This window comes from Oryx dammah, unplaced genomic scaffold (genome assembly GCF_014754425.2).
Source record: "Oryx dammah isolate SB20612 unplaced genomic scaffold, SCBI_Odam_1.1 HiC_scaffold_23, whole genome shotgun sequence".
In the NCBI taxonomy this organism is placed as follows: Eukaryota; Metazoa; Chordata; class Mammalia; order Artiodactyla; family Bovidae; genus Oryx; species Oryx dammah.
This window is the reverse complement of record NW_024070207.1, coordinates 23,462,178-23,480,821: the sequence shown is the minus strand read 5'-3', so window position 1 is coordinate 23,480,821 and position 18,644 is coordinate 23,462,178. Positions and strand designations below refer to the sequence as shown.

General features: G+C 44.3%; 1 pseudogene; it reads left to right on the top strand.

The window, feature by feature from the left end:
* Window positions 1–626: 626 nt before the first annotated feature.
* Window positions 627–1,643, top strand: LOC120881424 (annotated as a pseudogene).
* The last annotated feature ends 17,001 nt before the right edge of the window (window positions 1,644–18,644 follow it).

Here is an 18,644-nt window from a genome sequence, read left to right as displayed (position 1 = left end):
TCAGTGTTTAAGAAAGATCAAGGATGTGGTGGATGTGGGCCATGGCAGAGCTGAAGTGGAAGATGTACCCAGAGGGAGATAGGCAGCTTGGAGCTGGACTGGCTTGAGTGCGGGAGGCCAGGAACTTGCAGAAAGGCTTAGCAGGGATGCCTGAAAGCACTGAGAAGGAACCTGATCCTAGTCCTTCTGGAATGCAGGGAACACATAGGCATACATAAGAATTCGTGTCCAGTCCACCCTCAGCAGCTGCTGCTTATTGGCCTGAGAAACAGACCTCAGGGAGGCTGGGGCCACGCCCTGGCACAAGAATGAGGGAAGTTCGAGTCTCCTGGCCAAGGTCTCAGAATGCCTGTGTCCTTCAGGATTTTCACCCAGGTTTTCCACCTCATTTAATGTTAAAGTTATACACGAAGGCTCTCCTTCTAAGCTGGGGTGTTCTGGGGACAACATCAGCTCTTTGATTCACTGGAAGCCAGTTGCTATGGTTCTGAATAGATATGTCCCCACAAAGTTCATATGTTGAAATCCTAATCTCCAAGGTGATGATGGTATTTGGAGGTGGAACTTTTGGGAGGTGATCTGGCCATAAGAACCCTCACATGCAGGTGGGCTCGGATTTGAAAATAATGGCTATGCTGCTGAGGCACAGCCTGCGGCTGGAAGATGTAAAGACTGAATTTCCCGAGAACCCCACCTCAGTTCTCTGGGCCAGATGGGCCCTTGTGGAGTTCCAGTTGAACCCAGAAGAAATGAGTGAGCCCAATTGTCAGTCAGAGACAAGCCTGGGATCACCCAGTCTACAGGAGGGGCCAGGCTTGGGGTTCTCTTGAAAGCAGCCGGAACCAGACTCAGGTTTCCCCCAGGGTCAGCGAGATCCAGGCCTGGAGTCGCCCCAAAGCCAGCAGAAGTCGAGTCCTGAATTCCACCGACTTCAGTCAAAGCCAGTGAGGAGTCACCCAAGTTCTCCCAGGACCAAGGTGAAGCAGACTCGGAACTGAGCAAGAATAAGGAGGAGCCGACCCTGGGGTCCCCCGATATCAGTTGCAGCCAGGCTCAGGATCACTAGAGCCTTACCCCGGTCAGCATCTCTGGGTCCTGAGCCCTCGAAGCCACTACAGGAGCTGACACCCCAGTTGCCCGACTCCCCGCGGGATCAGCATGAGCAGAGCAAGCTAGCTTCAGCTGGGCAGCCGGCAAGAGAAGGCCTCATGCCAAAGAAGTGAAAAAGTTCTTCTGCCCAGGCCCCTGCGTCCAAGAAGCCAAAGGAGGAGGAGGTTCCTATAATCCCAAAGGGGAAGTGCAAGTCTGGGGCGGGTGTGGAAGGACCACTCAAAGAAGAGGTTCTCCCAGATGGTTCAGGACAAGCCTCTGCGCACACCCCGGCACGAAAGATGAAAGACCGGCAGGAGAGGAAGCTGGCCAAGGACTTCTCCTGGCACCTGGAGGAGGAGAAGGAGCGTCGCCGCAGGGAGAACTTGAAACGCCGCCTGGAGGAGGAGCGGGAGGCAGAGATCGTCCAAGTGATTAGAAACCCTGCCAAGCTCAAGCGGGCAAAGAAGCAGCAGCTGCGATCCATCAAGAAGCCGGACATGTTGACCCAACTGCAGAAACCATCGCCTCAGCGGCCAGCAGCCGAGGTCTGAGCTCAGGACGGCCGAGGCCTTCTGTGGCCAACCGCCGTGTCCACACGGCAGCTCTCGGGCCACTGGCCACATGCCTCTGCTGACCCGGCACTCTGGCTCCATGGCTCCCAGACAGGGGCAGCACCCGAGTCGGGGCTCTGAGCCTTCAAGGGCTGGCGGGCAGATCTCCATGGAACAGGGGGAGCCTGGAATCTCGCAGACTGGAGGCGGGAAGAGGGTCAGTGTCCTCCTCCCCCCTGCCATGCCCCCTCCTTTCCAAGTGCCTTCAAACCAAGAAGAATGATTTCTGGTTTCTCAGGGAACTGATGACTGGAGGGGTGACTCCCCAGAATGTGTATGCTCTGTCTCAGGGTCCTGGGTCCAACCCAAGAGGCCGGAGTCAAGTGTCAAGCTCCCCCCACCCCCACCTTCCCAAAGGCTGCTTTTGGGTCCGTCTGCACCCCACTGACCCTGTCACCCAGCAGACTGAATCCGGCTCACCACACTTTCTAAAACTTAAGGTTAAAATGGGGAGGTTGCAAGGGGCAGGGTACCTCCAGCTCCCCCTTTCCTGTCCCAGACTCTGCAGAAGCCACTCCCCTCCCACCTGAGTTCTGATTAACTCATTACATCCAGTCTCCAGCAGAAATCTGTATGGAACACCTGCTGTGTACAGGCACAATTCTAGGTATCAGGGAATACAGACAAAAGTTACTGCCTTCAAGGAACTTTCATTCTGATGGAAAAAACATAATAAACAATAAAGTGTAAAAAATAAAAAAAAGAGCCCTCACGAATGGGATTCGATTCAGTTCAGTTCAGTTCAGTCGCTCAGTCGTGTCCGACTCTTTGCAACCCTATGAATTGCAGCACGCCAGGCCTCCCTGTCCATCACCAACTCCCGGAATTCACTCAAACTCACGTCCATCGAGTCGGTGATGCCATCCAGCCATCTCATCCTCTGTCGTCCCCTTCTCCTCCTGCCCCCAATCCCTCCCAGCATCAGAGTCTTTTCCAATGAGTCAACTCTTCGCATGAGGTGGCCAAAGTACTGGAGTTTCAGCTTTAGTATCATTCCTTCCAAAGAAATCCCAGGACTGATCTCCTTTAGAATGGACTGGATGGGATTAGTATCCTTATAAAAAGAAGTCCCAGAGACCTAGCTTGTTCTTTCTGTTATGTGAAGAAACAGAAAAGACAGCAAAGAAGGAAGACAGGAACCGGAAGCAAGCTCTCCCCAAATCTGCCAGCACCTTGGACTTGGACCTCCCAGCCCCCAGAACAGTGAGTAGTTAATTTCTATTGTTTGTTTAGTTTATCTCATTTTATTGAAGTATAATTGATTTACAGTGTTGTGGTAGTTTCTGGTGTTCAATGAAGTGATTTAGTTTTATACATTACTCTTTTTAAGATTCTTTTCCATTATAGTTTATTGCAAGATACTGAATAGTTTCCTGTGCTATACAGTAGGTCTTTGTTGTTTATTTATTTTTGTTTATTTTATATACAGGGAAAGTGTTAGTCACTCAGTTGTGTCTGACTGTTTGTGACCTCATGGACTATAGTCTCCATGGAGTTCTCCAGGCAAGAATACTGTAGTGGGTTGCCATTCACTTCTCCAGGGAATCTTCCTGACCTGGGGATTGAACCAGATCTCCCACATTGCAGGCAGATTCTTTACCGTCTGAGCCATCAGAGAAGCCCATTGTATATAGTAGCTTGTATCTGTTAACCCTACACTCCTGATTTATCCCTCCCCCCAAATTTCTGTTGTTTATAAGCCACCCAGCCAGTGGTATTTTTTACTAAGACATCAGCCATCTTCACTGACCCCTTCTTCACCACCATCACTTCCTCATCACTTAAGCCAGAAAAATCTGTTCAGTATTTTGATGCCACAAAACGGAATGGTGGGTTTCTTGTGGCATCACCCCTCCAAAATAATACATAGTGGACCTCAGGTAATGTCATGAGAATATAAGTGTTTCCTGTGGTTTTCTAGTGCTTTTACAGAACTTTGATAAGTACATTTTCAAATGGCTTTCTTTCTGTTTTTAAAATATTTCTGTTCAAGTTTTTCTTTACAAGGAAAACTGGCCCTGTCTGTAGATCATCTGAATGTTTATGTTGAAAATTCCAGAGATTCTACAGTGCAATACTAGGACTAATAAATGATCTTAGCAATGTCATAGGATCCAAGGTTAATATAGAAAAATCTCATGTATTATATACTAGCAGGAAACAATTGGAAAATGAAATTTTTACAAATCCCATTTATGGCAATACCAAGAAACATAAAATAACTAGTAATTAGTTTAACAAAAGACTATCAACACCACTCTGATGAAAACTATAAAACATTGCTGAGAGAAATTAAATTAGATGAGACCAAAATAATTGGAAAGACATGTCATGTTCACAGATTGAAGGCTCAGAATTGTTAAGATAGCCATTCTCTCCAAATAGAATTCTAGATTCAAAGCTATCACAGTCAACATCCATGCAGGTCCAAGTGAGCTGTGGGAGAAATCCTAAGGAGCCAGGGCCCCAGCCCCCCAGTGGAGAAGCAGAGGGAATCGGTGCCTGCAGCCTGGGCTGCACCTGGATCCTGGTAGAGGTGGCGTTCAAATGCACCACTGTCCAATAGAAACACAATGTGAGCCACAAATGCCAGCCAAGTCATACATGTCGTTTTTAATTTTCCAGCAATCACATTTAAAAGGTGAAATTATTTTTAAAAATATACTTGCTTAAACCATGTCCAAAATAATATCATTTCCACACATGATCAACATTTCACATTACTAATGAGATAGTTGTACATTATTTGAGATCTGTGATGCATTCTACATCTTTCCAGGTGACGCTAGTGGTAAAGAACCCTGCCAATGCAGGAGACTCAAGAAATGCGGTTTGATCCCTGGGTCAGGAAGACTCCCTGGAGGAAGGAAATGGCAACCCACTCCAGTGGACCCACTTCCATGGACAGAGGAGCCTGGCGGGCTACAGTCCCTGGGGTCACAAAGAGTCAGACACTACTGAGCAACTGAGCACATGCCTTCTACACTTACAGCAGACGTCAGATGCTCAATAGTGATGCGACCCCACAGCTGCCACACTGGCCAGCCCACTTTTAAGCCATATCGTCTGTTGTTCCCTATTTTTTCTTTTTTTTTTTTTTTAAATTACTCCTTTTTTAAAAACAAAAACAAAACCATTTATTTGTTTGGCTGCACCCAACCTAGTTGTGGCGTGTGGGATCTTCCTTGCACTGTACAAGCTTCTCTGGTCGTGGCATGCAGGCTCAGTAGTTGTGGCTCTTGGGCTCTAGAGCACAGACAGGCTCAGTAGTTGCGGTGCACAGACTTAGTTGCCCCATGGCATGTGGGATCTTAGTTCCCCCACCAGGGATTGAACCTGAATCCCCTGCATTGGAAGGTGGATTGTTAACCACTGGACCACCTGGGAGGTCCCTGTTTCCTAGTTTTTACAGTTATATTTAAAATCTACTTTGTTGAAGTCTTACCAGCGTACAAAAGCTGTACATATTTAATGGATAAAACCTGATGAGTTTGGAGATAAGTATGTACCCATGAAACCATCACCATAACCTTTGCCATAAACGTATCTGTCAGACTCTGCAAATTTTTCCCCACCCTCCTAATTTATTTTAATCACTGTTATTATTCTTTGTATTTTATTGGTTTGTTTCTTTGGTTAGGACAATAGCACAGTTCATCAGACCCGCCAAGGTCACCCGCCATGGGTCCTGAAAGGTCAGAGATTTCTTCTGTCACCTTCTGGGTCTGGCCCACTCACCCTCCTCGAGGCAGATTGTGAGCCCCTTAAAATGTGAGGTCTTGCATTATATGTCCTGGATCCATACATAGGAACATATGCCATCTTATGTTACCATCCCCTCAAAGGAGTTTTTAAAATAATCTCCCCCTTTTGTATGTGGTTTTGAGGAAGATGTTTTATCTACATCTTCAATTTCAACCACAGTTCAGATGATGCCCTGTGGGTCCCTTGAGCATAACGACTCCCTCAGCAATATCTAGTCATTTGGCAATCTTTAAATAACCGGCCACGACTGGCCCCTAGGTTGGGCCAACTGACGTGCCTCTGGGCAGGCTTCATACTCATGGGCTACCTAGTTATGTGGATCTGACCACATGATAGAAACGATTCCTCTGCAAAGTAAATATAAATTCTTTGGCATGAGAGTATAAAGGCTTATGTGGTAGCCTGTCCCCTGCCCCCACATAATGTATTTTTTTGGTGAGAGAAAATAATTTGAAATTTATAATGCTGCATAATTGCATAATTCTTTGTTGTTAGCACCTGGCTTGCATTACACAATTTTAGATCTTTCCCCACTGATGTCTGCCCATTCAGTAGCCTTAGCTTTTGTAATAAGGGTCTGCTCCTTTGACCCTGAGTCTAGCCCACCGCTCTCTGGGCAGGGAGCTGCCTTCCAAGAGGCCTCCTGCTTGTCAGCTTTCCCTTTATTAGAAATCAACACCTTGACTGACTCCTTTCCTCAAGCCTTGTCCAACCAATCCTTCTACTTAAATGTGTGCCTCATTTCTCTGTCCCCCAATGGGTCCCCCAGACCTGCACTGACCTCCTTCTGTGAATCTGCCTTTTGGACTAAATGACAACCATAAAGGCTCAGGAAACGAAGCCTATCACGATTATAAATGACTGGAGGCTGCCTGTGCCCTGCCTCAAAACATTTTACAAATTAATTAACTTGATTTATTTTTCTTGGCAGATCTTCCCTTTCACTAGCTCCACCTGGAGTCGTGTGGTCACCCGGGGTGAAGACTCTCAAACCAATGTCTCCCTCTGGTGCAATCTTTTCATGACCATGCCCCCCCCCAGCTCTGGGACCCAGCTGACACCATCTGGATAACTTCCTTAGCTTTTACTTTAAAATTTTTTAAAATTAATTAATTTATTTTTAGTTTTTGGCTGAACCACACAGCATGCAGAATCTTAGTTCCCCAACTGGGGATAGAACTTGTGCTCCCTACAGTGGAAGCACAGTCTTAACCATTGATTCACTAGGGAATTCCCACTTCCTCAGCTTTTAAAGCAGGACTTGAAGGGACTTCTCTGGTCGTCCAGCAGTTAAAACTTCACACTCTCAATGCAGGGGCATGGGTTCGATCCCTGGTCAGGGAATTAGATCCCACATGTTGCAACTAAGATCAGTGCAGTCAAATAAATAAAAATTAAAAATAAATAAATAAAGCAAGGCCTGCAGAAAATTCCAGGGGCTCAAGGGAGACTTTTGGGCACCATTTGATTTGGAAGACCCACACCAAGACCTGTCTCCAGGTGCCACCCATGCCCTAATGGTCAAGGCCAAGTCTCCCCTGTCCTAACGGTCAAGAGCAAGGCTTCAGGTGCCTTTGTGAGCTGAGACAGAACTGGAGCCTCTCTGAATCCTTCCCATTGCCTGCCTGTTCCTCCTCCCATTGCCCAAATCTGTAGTAACTCACTGAGGATGAGCAGATCAGACTCTCCCTAGGACCAGATCTGAGATGAATGCCTAGGTAGGAAGAAGTTATCATTCAGGAGGCAGCAAGACTTCCATACCATCTTTTTTTTTTTTTTAAATCAAACCCATCTTGTTTGGAGAGCAACATAGAAGATGAGTGACCACTAACTACTAGTTCACACGATCCCAAGAGTGCAGCAAAGTCTGGTACAAGTGTGCATTTGTTAATAGGACTGATTTCCACAGAATGGGCAGCCAAGGGCACCCAGGTGCAGCGCTGGAGCTGTTCCTTAAGCAGCTGGGAGCCCTACCTCTTCGACCAAGGAGGCCCACCTGTCCCAGGACTTGGCAGAGTCTGGTGGAGGAATAAGAAAGGAATTGATCCGCAAGAGCTCTATAAAGGGATGGTCCTCAGGGGGAAAGCACATCTGAGATGGGACAAATAATCACACACCAGGCTAGGGGACCCTTTGTGCTCCGTGCCTGTGGAGGGGACAGTGATGTTGGATGTGAAGAAAAGCCACAAACGCATCAAGGATGGGCTGTCTTATCAGGCCAATGTCCTATATTTCTCCTTTTATTTATTTATTTATTTTAAAAACTTTTCCTTTTTAATTTTATTTTATTTGGCTATACCAGGTCTTAGTTGCAGCATGTGGGATCTAGTTCCCTGACCAGAAATCGAACTCAGGGTCCCTGCATTGGGAGTGTGTAGTCTTAGCCACTGGGCCACCAGGGAAGTTCCTATATTTCTCCTTTTAAAGGCCTATCTCTCTTGCTAGAATTCCCAGCCCTAGTGCTGGATCTGAACGAACTCAGTCTCACTGTTTGGTTTCCCAATGGCAACACGATCTATATGCCATACCCTACCTACTGGAGTCAGATTGTATTTGCCGGACTTCCCAGGTGGAGTGTGGGTGGTTCACAAATGCTACACTACGGAGGGAAGGAACTCACAAAACCCCACCTGCCCTGTGTCTCCTGGTGGGTCCAATTCCTACTTTGGGCTTTGTAATTACAAGTGCTCTGCTTCAAGGGGGAAAAAATCATTGTCTCAGTGCGTGCGTGCTAAGTCACTTAAGTCATGTCCGACTTTCGGTGATGCTATGGACCATAGCCCGTGGCGCCTCTGTCCATGGGATTCTCCAGGCAAGAATGCTGGGGTGGGTTGCTGTGCCGTCCTCCAGGGGATCTTCCCAACCCAGGGATCGAACCCATGATTCTTACCTCTCCTGCATTGGCAGGTGGGTTCTTTACCACTAGCATCCCCTGGGAAGCCCCTCGTTGTCTCAGAGGACTAAATAAAATGTCAGTCACACATCAACATGTTGATGTATGGCAAAACCAATCCAATATTGTAAAGTAATTAACCTCCAATTAAAATAAATAAATTTATATTTAAAAAAAAGATTTAAAAAAGTCAGTCACATGAAGGTATACATGAAAAGAAAACCTCAATGTGGTAATCCACTTTTTCTGTTTCTTCCTTTTATATTGGGGAGATAGGGGGAATTCTGTCTTTAACTAAGAGTAATGTTGTGTATTTAGCTAAAGCACACATTTGGCATGAATTAAAGACTTTTCAATTTCCTCACTGATGGTTGCATATTTTGAAATCATAAATTTTAAAATCTGAGCTTATGGTTAACTTGACTTTGACTCTTGCCATTGGAGCTTCTAAACCTCCCCTTCCCCTCCACCCCAGCCCCTGACAACCAGTAATATGTTTTCTGTTTCTATCTATTTGCGTATTTTAGATCTTTCATGTAAATTAAATCAAACAACATGTGGCCCTTTGTGTCTGCCTTCTATCACTTCGATAATGTTTTCATAGTTTATCCATGTTGTACCACGTATTGCTATTTCATTCCTTTTCATTGCAGAAGAATATTTCATTTTGTGGGCATAAACCAGATTTTTGTTTACCCATTCATTAATTGGTGAACATTTGGGTTATTTCTACCTCTTGACTACTGTGAATAATGCTGCTCTGAACCTTCATGCATGAGTTTTTGTGTGGATATTTGTTTCCATTCCTCTTGGGCATACCCTTAGGGTGGAATGACTGAGTCATACGGTACCACTATGTTTACCTTTTTGAGATACTGTCAAACGCTTTACTGAAATTAGTTTTGATGGTAGCAGTTTTCTTTTTTTTTTTTGTAGTTGTTTCAGATAAGCATTTACTTATATAGATTAGACGATACAATAATTATTTGAGAAATAACCATTACTGGATATAATTAAGGAATGAATTTCCCCTCTTCCTTGAGATCAGCATCTATTTATATTGATCAGACCCCATCAATACTTCTTCAAGGATTAAATATCATTGGGATTCATTTTGATGGTGACTAAGAGCCTTTGATTTCCCCTGAGCTCTCTCTTGTCAGTTTCTTGCTGAATCCCAACCTTCAGCCTTGCCCTTTTTCTAGTCTCTGTCCCTTCTTCCCCTTTATGCCTCCATTTTCCCATCCCCCTTCCCACAAGACTAGGTTCCTTTTTATTTGGTGTCCATAAATCACATAACTATCTGGTTTAGGGAATGTCTGAGTCTTGAAAACTATTCTCTGTGGGCTGGACATACGGAGTTCATATTTTTAAAATATGGAAAAGGAGAAAGGAGAGGCAGAGAGGGAACACGATAACACAATGGAGATGGTCTCAAAATGTGGCTTAAAAATTAGAACGAGCTGAAAGTGTCTCAGCTTTGAAAGAAGAGAGAAAGGAAATTAACATATAAAAGCAGTTGGTCCACCATATATTTAGAACCTTGAGGCTCATGATCATACATGATAATCAGTCTCTTTCCTTCCAGCGACAGCTTCTGCTAGGCTCTGCCTTCTGTGAAATGGCTCTTTTCCAAAAAGTTCTGTCCTCATTCTTCTGCCTTCAGAGAAGCACCTAAGGGAGGTAATGCTTAGCTGAGTTCTCCTTTAACCAGTCACATTCTGACCCTGTCTTCTCTCTACCTACTCCATTTTGCTTCTTCCAGAATGTTCTGCCCCTGCTCTTGCAGAAATTTCCAGAGAGAGGAGTTCTACTCAGTTCTCCTTCAGTCATATTCTGAGCCCCTGGTATTTTCCTCAGACCACCCCACACAACCACTCCTGCTTGGACTTCTTCCACAGATCAAGTGATCTGGGTGCTCCTTCAAAGCCCTGAAGGAAGGGCATCCTCCCACATGCCCTTGAAGGAAGCCCACTTAGGGGCTACAGCAACACAGTGTACTCTCACATCAGACCTTCCACCATCTCTGTACTCAAGAGAGTGACAGAGATCATTCTGGCTCCAAAATGTTATAAGAGGCACAGAATTCTCTTTAAATTCAAGCATGTCCAACAGCTGGACATGCAAGGACTTTGACTTTTAGGAAAAACACTGACTGAAACTGCCCACCATGGCCGGGCACCATAGTAACCATTTTGTGTGAGTTTACCAGGAGATCCTGATAAGAAACACAGAAATAACAAGCCACCACCAACCAGAAGAATTCAGAAAAGGTCAAAAGGAGACATAAGACACCAGTCCATATGTCCTCCCAGACTCCTTCTCTCTGGCATCCATCTTGGCTGAGCAATGCAAGTACCACTAGGAAGGACCCAGAGTTAGAATGATTAGAATGATTGGCCAGAGACAACCTGGAAACTAATCCCATCACCGTAAAACCTGAGACTGTGAGCCACGTGGCAGAGCAGTCCTCCTGGGTTCCTTTACCCTCCTGCTCTCTGCCCCAGGCACCCTTCCCAATAAAGTCTCTTGCTTTGTCAGCACGTGTGTCTCCTGGACAACTCATTTTCGAGTGTTAAACAAGAGCCCTCTTCCTGCAACATGATGACTCAACAGCATGAACACGAAGTAAACACCCTCAGAGTGATTGTTTATAAGGACGTAAGTTTGTTCGTGCAACACTGGCTGACGATGGGTTATTGTTGTTTAGTTGCTCAATTGTCTGACACTTTACCGACCCCATGGACTGTAACCCACCAGGCTTGTTTGTCCATGGGATTTTTCAGGCAAGAATACTGTACCTATTGCCAGAATTTTCAAACAATGCCTTTGCGCAGGCACTGTGATGAGGGAACTTAGCCACGAACTGGGCATTGGGAGATCTGGGCTGTAGTCCTGGCCCTGCCATTAACTTTCCCATTGTCTCCTATCCATGGAGTGAAGGGCTTGAATTGGAGAAATGAATTTCCAAAGTGAGTATTAAAATTTTTTCTTTCAATTAATTTTTTTGACTGTGTATAACAAGTTTCCTAAAATAATACTCACCACTAATCATGAGTGATGGATTCTGATATTTTTCTGTCTTATAATTTTATGTTATTATTTTAATTGTTGTGATCTCAGAAACTGATTTTATGACCCTGTAAGGAAAGATGACTTATGGTTTGAACACTGGGCTGGAGGGTCTTTAAGATCTTTTTCTGCTTAATATTCTAAAAATCAAAATGGCTAAGTTGGAAACATGGAAAAATCAAATACATAATCTGGCTGAATCGCTCTCTTTGACCTTCCTCAGATTGTCAGCAACTATAAAAGTCAGATATTCTGTAGCTCCAGGAGACAAGGGCCCCTAGATCATGGCCCAGGCTTGATGGCCCTTCCCATGTACACAATAGGGAGTAACCCAGGCACGTAGGCTCTCTAAACCCCAGCATCCTCAGCTGTAAAGTGGGATGAAAATGCAGACCTTACAGGTTGTCATGAGGGTCAAATGAGGTCCTGGGTGTAAAGGTGCCCACAGGGGTCATGATCTGCAGGTCCCCTAGGTTGAATGTGACCTGAAGGTGTGATCTGTTTGTCATACACCAGGCACACCCTCCACTTTGCCACTGTCCCTACCACTTGTAGGGTCTGATACCCTCTGAAAGTGAAAAGTGAAAGTGAAAGTCGCTCAGTCGTGTCTGACTCTTTGCGACCCCAGGGACTGTAGCCCACCAGGCTCATCTGTTCATGGGATTCTCCAGGCAAGAATACTGGAGTGGGTTGTCATGCCCTTGTCCAGGGATCTTCCCAACCCAGGGATCAAACTCAGGTCTCCTGCATTGTAGGCAGATTCTTTACCATCTGAGCCACCAAAGACACCCTCTATACACATTAAATGACTTGCTGAACTTCTAAAGCCATTTGAGTTTACTGCTCTTGGCTTAGCAGAGGGCATGGGACAAATTTGGCATTTAATTCAGGTCCTTTATCTTCTCTGGTCCTGGCACTGTGGAAATCACAGTGCAACCTCATGCAGGTGGTTTAAACTCTTTAAGTCTCATGTTCCTCCCTAAAATGAAAATAGTATCTGCCCTGTTGGCTTTTTGGAGGATCAATATTTTAATTTAATTAAATTTAATTTCAAGACTGAGGTTGTGAATGGATATTACATACTTGGTTTTGCCATGTTTCCAACTTAACCCCTTTGATTTTTAAAACATTAAGCGGAAAAAGATTTTAAAGAATCCTCCAGTCCAGTGTTCTTCAAACCACCAGTCATCTCTCCTTACTGGGTCAGAAAATCAGTTTCTGCGGTCACAACAGACAATTAAAGTAATAACAGAAAATCATAAGACAGAAAAATATTGAGAGGATCAAACAAGATACAGTTCTCCATTGCCTCATTGATCACCATATATCCAACAGCAGCCTTGCCCACTGCTTCTAAGAAGCCTCCAGTGTTGTTGCAGGAAGGGGGACCCCTTCCAGGGCCTGAAACTGGGCTCTTGTCTAACACTCAGAAATGAATTGTCCAAGGAGACACATGTGCTGACAAAGCAAGAGATTTTATTGGGAAGGGGCCCCCAGGGCAGAGAGCAGTAGGGTAAGGGAACCCAGGAGGACTGCTGCCACATGGCTTGCAGTCTCGGGTTTCATGGTCATGGGATTAGTTTCCAGGTCATCTTTAGCCAATCATTCTGAGTCAGAGTCCTTCCTGGTGGTGCAGGCCTTGTTCAGCCAAGATAGATGCCAGAGAGAAGGATTCTGGGAGGTGGTTGGGCATATGGTATCTCCTTTTGACCTTTCCTGAACTCTTCTGGTTGGTGGTGGCTTATTAGTTCCCTGCTCCTTACCAGGACCTCCTATCGTAAAACAACTCACGCAAATGGTTACTATGGTGCCTGGCCAGGGTGGGCGGTTTCAGTCAATGTGCTTCCCCTAACAGTGTCAGGAGGAAAACAGACCCGAAAAAAAGGTGTTGCAGTAAAAATCATGCCCCATGCTGCAGACCCAGTAGAGGAAGAGCGAGTGTCTTGGGGTCAGGGGTAGGAAGTGACTGTCAGCAAGATAATCAAGCCTTGGAGTTGTGCTGGGGTGGGGGCTGTATCTGAAGAGCATCATTTTTTTTGGCTGTGTTGTGCTGCTTGTGGTATCTTAGTTCCCTGACAAGGGAACGAATCTGTGCCTTCTGTGAAAGGTTGCTGCTACTAGCCATGAACGACACTGGGATTCTTGGCCTTTGGAGAAGAGGAATTCAATCCGGGGCCAGTGACAAAGCTTGATTGCTCAGAGCTTTTGTGTAATCAAGTTTTATTAAAGTATAAAAGAGATAGAGAAAGCTTCTGACATAGACTTCAGAAGAGGGCGGAAAGAGTGCCCCCCGCCGCCCTGCTAGTCTTTAGCAGATACCAACTAGCAGGCTGCTAATTAGAGAAAGGAAATGTCTTAAACCTCAGAGAGTGGCACCAGGCTGCTCACCCACAGCATGCGTCTTGAGATAAAATTGGCACAAGGTGAGTCATCCTGGGCCATAAAACGACTGACATGAATCTTGAAGAAAGGCAGGTTTCCAAGCAAATACATAGTTTCATTAACACAGTTTAAGAAAAACATTTCCATAAAAAAAACACATTGGTTAGCTCAAGGTTTGAGAAAAGTTAAGTTCAGGTGGAACCAGGTATTGTCACGGCAACACAAAATTAAAAAAAAAAAACTCCTTTTAATTTTGTATAGAAAAGGGGCAAAAATCTGACACTTGTGGTTTGTTTTCTCCTGCTGATTAAGAGAGAAAAGAAAAAAACATCTGACACTTGCGGCCTATTACCTCCAGTTGGGGACCCCTAGCCTTCCTGGCTGTTACCCTCTCACCTGCAATGGGAACACAGAGTCTTAACCACTGGACTACCAGGGAAGTCCCCAGAAGAGCATAATTTTGATGCCAGAGTTGATTATTTCGTAGTGAATGTTACCAATGCGTGCTTTATGTGACTCTATCACTGTAGCTTCTTATGGAGTCCAATGCCTTTTCCTTTATAGTCCCTCATTTTCCCTCCATCCTCTGCCCCAACTGCTGATATTTCAGACACTAGGGATTTGTCCAAGATCACTTTCCAGGCAGGCCTCTTCCCAGCTGCTTCCCATAGGCGTGCATGCTCTGTTTCACCATGGGCACTGTAGTTTATTAATATGGTGGGAATATGATGTACCAAAGGGTGGGGTGGCATATAGAGTGTTTATTGTCATTCATCAAGCCCAACATTCCCCAGCTCGAAGGTTCTGGTGCTTTGGAGTCTAACTGTCTTGAATGAACACTGCCTGGCACTCTTAGAGTTAGTACTTCCAGAGCTGTCCATGTAACACCCATATTGCTTCATGGCTTCTGACTGTACCCCTGTGTCCATGTGTTTAGCTTCACCACAGTACTCTGTCATAATTAAACCAGGCAAGATAACAACAAAGACTCATGGTTAACAAATTAATCAGCCTCACGTTGTATGTACTGACAGTGTTTCTCATTACTCATGATGCATCACAAGGTAATTCTCCAAAGACACCTGAAGAGTAGTGAGTCTAATTTTGGCCAATGAATGATGACAAATTTGTCTTCATTTCATCTAGGGAATGGTCATAAATGAAAAGAACCCTGGTACTAACTGAGCAGTAAACATATGAGCCTGACCAGGATGCAAAAGAGGGCCCACTTCGTTAAGCTTTGAGATTTGGACTTCTCTCAAATTGTTAGGGGAAGTACACTGATTGAAACTGCCCACCCTGGCCAGGCGCCATAGTAGCCATTTGCATGAGTTTTATGACAGGAGGTCCTGGTAAGGAACACAGAACTAATAAGCTACCACCAACCAGAAGAGTTCAGGAAAGGTCAAAAAGTGACACCACATGTCCAACTATCTTGCAGAATCCTTCTCTCTGGCATCCATTTGGCTGAACAAAGCATGCACCACCAGGAAGGACTCTGACTCAGAATGATTGGCTAAAGACAACTGGGAAACTAATCCCATCACCATGAAACCCTGAGGCTGCAACCAAATGGCAACAGTCCTCCTGGGTTCCCTTACCCTACTGCTCTCTGCCTGGGTGCCCCTTCCCAATAAAATCTCTTGGTATGTCAGCACATGTATCTCCTTGGACAATTCATTTCTGAGTGTTAGATTAGAGCCCAGTTTCATGTCCTGGAAGGGGTCCCCCTTCCTGCAACAAAATGACCTGAAATAGCTGAGAGACATTTAATAAAACAACTGATTATGGACTTCCCTGATGGTCCAGTGGTTAAGAATCTGCACTTCCAATGCAGGGGTCGTGGGTTTGATCCTTGATTGGCGAACTAAGATCCCACAAGCCATGTGGCACAGCCAGAAAATAAAAACAAAAAGCTTACAAAAAAAAATACAGCTGACTAGTACTCATCCCAGGTGACAAGATGTTGAAAGACAGTGAAAGACTAAAGGTCTGTCACAGACTGGAAGGGACCAAAAATGCACAATAGTGATTATAACCTAGGGCCTAGATGGGATCCTAGAAAGAAAAGGGACACCAGTGCAAGAAGCCTGGGGAAATTTCAAGAATTGTACTGATGTGATTTTTTTTGGTTTTGATAGTTTTACTAAGGTTATACAAGGTGCTAACATTAGGGGAAGCTGGGTAAAAGGTATGTAGGAACTCTGAGGACCATTTTTGCAACTTTTATGTAAATCAAAAATTATTTTAAAGGAAGTTAAAAAGTAATCTGAAATGTATAGGCATAATCTTTCTTTTTTTTCCACACTGCAAGTTATACAAGATTGGTTCCCTGACCAGGATGGAACCCAGGCCCCACTGGACTTCCAGGAAAGTCTCTATAGGCATAATCTTACTAGACAACATGAAATGGATGAACTGGCCATCCAGGAGTTGAACTCATTATTTGCTTCAGGGCATTAGCCTGACCCATGTTTCTTCCTTGGCCTTATGAATTAGTCAGCTTTGTGTAGGCTTTTACACATACAGGTGGTGAGAAACTTAGTCCAGGCTGAAAGATGATTCTGAATAGATGAGTGTCATCATCAGACTGGGTGCTATGACCCTGACATCTTTGTACCTCAGTTTTCTCATTTGGAAAAGGTGGGATTGGACTCAATTTTTAAGAACCCTTGAAAGTGTTGCGATTCTATGGCGTTATTTGTAACACAACTGTCAGTGTTGAAGATAAGGGACCTTGGGAGAAGCTGAAACAGGGATGTCAAAGAAAGGACGGCTTCTTTGGATGTAAGTAGCAGAACTTGGCAGACATTGTGGAGATACTGGTATCTGGTGAAAGCCCTTTGCAAAAGAGCCACAGCTAGTCCTAAAGTATTACCACTAAATAGGAGTGGCATCTTGTTGGATGTTGGAGTCAGCTTACACTATTGGGAATGGCAATTGAGGATCTCTTCTCTGTATGGGTGTCATCTGCTCACAGAGTGCTTATGGACTTTTTTCACTCAAAGCACCATTGTTGTCAAGGAAAGTTAAAAAAAAAAGTTAATTATAAGTTATAGTTTATTCTGCAATTATTTATCTATATATGGTTTTCAGTCTCAAGATGAGGAAATTACAGAGCAATATGTGTCTGTGGGGCTTCCCAGGTGGCACTAGTGGTAAAGAACCCGCCCGTCAATGCAGGAGACATAAGAGATACGGGTTCTGTTCCTGGATCAGGAAGATCTCCTGGAGGAGGGCATGGCAACCCACTCCAGCATTCTTGCCTGGAGAATCCCATGGACAGAGGAGCCTGGTGGGCTACAGTCCATAGGGTCACAAAGAGTCCGACATGACTGAAGCAACAGCAAGCATGCACACGCATGTTCCTGTGACTTTGCCAGAAACTGGAGAAATTCAGTGAAGTAGCTTCCTCCTCTGTTCCATGAGCTGAAAATAGTAGTCAACGTTTCAGTTACACATGCTGAGTAAGTTCTGGGGATCTACTGTACAGCAATGTGATACCAGTGAACACGATTGTATTGTATGCTTGAAATTTTGTGTTCTCACCACCAAGAAAGGAAGGAAATGACCACTCTGCGAGATAATGGTTATGTTAAGTAGTTTAACTGTGATAATCATTTCCAGAGGTATATGTATATCAAAACATCAAATTGTACACTTTAAATATATGTATTTGTATTTGTCAATCATACCTCAATAAGGCTGGAGAAAAAAAAGCACATTCAAAACCATTGTTGTTTTGTTCCTTCTTGTCTACCCTGTACCCATGAAGTGCATAAGGTAGATGAGACCACTGTACTGCATTTTACAAAGGAGGAAAATATGCTAGAAAACATTGATCCATGGAGCATACATGAACCTATATGCACAGGATCTCTATGAATTCTCCTAGGGAGGAAGCCTGGTGGCAATAGATATGTTTTGTATATTTCCCCTAATTGTTACTTTTGGCTGGGAGAAGGTTGTCTTTCAGGTCAGTTCAGTAGCTCAGTCGTGTCTGACTCTTGGTAACCCCATGAACTGAAGCATGCCAGGCTTTCCTTTCCTTCACTATCTTCCAGAGTTTGCTCAAACTCTTGTCCATTGAGTGAGTGATACCGTCCAGCTATCTTATCCTCTTTCAACTATTTGTATAGCGAATCGGTGGGAAAAGATCTTTACTTCTGAGTTTTGATTGCATTCCTGTGGCTAATTAGTCATCTCCAGGATGCGTCAAACTGCACGTATGCAAGTTAAAGTTTTGGTTGGAATTGCACTTTAGAAATGTTTCCTGATAAGGTAGCACCTCTTTTTTTGTAAAACACAAAGGAAAAAAAATGACCTGGACCCAATAGCTATTTAAAAAAAACATTTTTTTAAAACTGGAATATAATTGACATTGAACATTGTGTAAGTTTAACGTGTACAATGTACTGATTTGATGCATTTACATACTGCAATATGATTACCACCATAGTGTTAACTAACATCTCTGTCATGTCACATAATTATTTCTTTCCTCTGATGAGAATAATTAAGATCTAGTGTCTTAACAACTTTGAAGTTTATAATGCAGTATTATTGCCTATAATCACTATGCCAATAGCTCTTTAGAAAATTCAAGTATCATAGCCATGATTAGAGAGTTACAGGAGATCACTGTGGTAGGCTGAATTCTAAGATGGCATCCCAAGATTTCCTCCTCCAATCCCTAGACTGTGGCTATCACAACATATATGCAAACAAGATTTTGCAGGTTTCCTTATAAGTTGACCTTATGATAGGGACATCATCCAGATGGGACCATTCTAACCACAGGAGTCCTTTACAAGCAGAGTTTTCTCTGC